General features: G+C 50.6%; 1 protein-coding gene across 8 annotated transcripts in view; it reads right to left on the minus strand.

Moving 5' to 3' along the window:
* ELMO1 (engulfment and cell motility 1) overlaps window positions 1-1,723 on the minus strand; it is a 584,819-nt gene that overhangs the window by 242,426 nt on the left and 340,670 nt on the right. The window lies entirely within an intron of this gene.

Here is a 1,723-nt window from a genome sequence, read left to right on the forward strand (position 1 = left end):
GTGAATCTACAGAGTAGGACCCCAGCCAGAGGGGCCCCTCTATGTGCCTGACGCTCTAAACAACAGAGAAAGACCCCAGGAAAGGGAGCTCTCTATGTGCCTGAACAGGCGGAGCTATGGAGAAAGACTCGCCAAACAGGCCTTCTGATTGGCAGCTACAAGAGGCTCAAATAAAGACTCTGATAGGGTCATAACTCCTGCAGCTGAGGCAGTCCATGTCCCTGCACACTTGGTGCCGCCAGGGTCCCTGTAAGCTAAGCAGCTGCCCCACTTTCATGTTCAACTCTCACTGGGGCAGAACTGCCACAGGCAAAAAAGACTTGCATCTATGCGCGCAGGGTCACTTTGGTAGTGTCTGACTCTTTGTGACCCTGTACACTGTGGCCTGCCAGGCTTCTCTGTCAGGGAGCGGGGTTCTCCAGGCAAGAATTCTGAAGCGTATTGGCCAATACTGGTTGCCATACCCTTCTGCTGCTGCTAAGTCGCTTCAGTCGTGTCCGATTCTGTGCGAGCCCATAGAGGGCAGCCCACCAGGCTCCACCTTCCCTGGGATTCTCTAGGCAAGAACACTGGAGTGGATTGCCATTTCCTTCTCCAATGCATGAAACTGAAAAGTGAAAGTGAAGTCGCTCAGTTATGTCCGACTCTTAGTGACCCCATGGACTGCCCACCAGGCTCCTCCGTCCATGGGGTTTTCCAGGCAAGAGTGGGGTGCCATCGCCTTCTACGCCATACCCTTCTAGAGCACTGTATTTCCTGCTGCCCTAGCTGCCAACTTTCCTGAGTACCTGGTGCTACCAGAATACCTGCGACCCAAAGAGCTGCACCACCTCCACATCTGGCCTTCACAGGGGCAAACCAAAGTCCTCCAGGGCAGCTTCAGGAGCAAACCCCAGTGGACGACACACATGCAGAGGTGGAAATAAAACCACAATTGAAACCCAGGGGCAGCGTGGCTGAAGAAGAAGACCCAAAACCTTCCCACCAGCTGTACAAGCTGCAGATTAAATCCACACGATCAACTAGGCAGACTTTGTATCTATGGAATATATAAAAGGTCATTGAGAATTCCCACAAAAATAAATGCACTAGTTCTGATAGCTGTGGACATTGGAGGCAAGAAAACACAGGAGTAGGACCAGATTAGAATCTGAGCTGCCCTCACAGCAGGTCCAGAGATCAGCACCGTGTTGGAGGGCATCCTAGGGAAGTAAGGTGGACTGTGACTTCCATCGAGGGAAAGGACTCTTACAGCAGTGACTCAAGAAAAACATTATTCTGTTTTGACGTGTTCTGTAGATTCTCTTGGAATTTTTTCCCCCGTTTTTCCTCTTCTGTTGTAGCTATGGATTTTATTGGCACTGCTGCTGCTGCTGCTGCTGAGTTGCTTCAGTCGTGTCCGACTCTGTGAGACCCCAGAGACGGCAGCCCGCCAGGCTCCCCCGTCCCTGGGATTCTCCAGGCAAGAACACTGGAGTGGGTTGCCACTTCCTTCTCCAATGCATGAAAGTGAAAAGTGAAAGGGAAGTTGCTCAGTCGTGTCTGACTCTTAGCGACCCCATGGACTGAAGCCCACCAGGCTCCTCCGTCCATGGGATTTTCCAGGCAAGAGTACTGGAGTGAGGTGCCATTGCCTTCTCCTTATTGGCACTATGAAATCTAATTGAGCTTTTGAGCTTTTTTCCCTCAGTTAATTAATAATTAATTATTATTAATTATTATT

This window comes from Bison bison, unplaced genomic scaffold, assembly GCF_000754665.1.
Source record: "Bison bison bison isolate TAMUID 2011002044 unplaced genomic scaffold, Bison_UMD1.0 scf7180017864525, whole genome shotgun sequence".
Taxonomy (NCBI): Eukaryota; Metazoa; Chordata; class Mammalia; order Artiodactyla; family Bovidae; genus Bison; species Bison bison.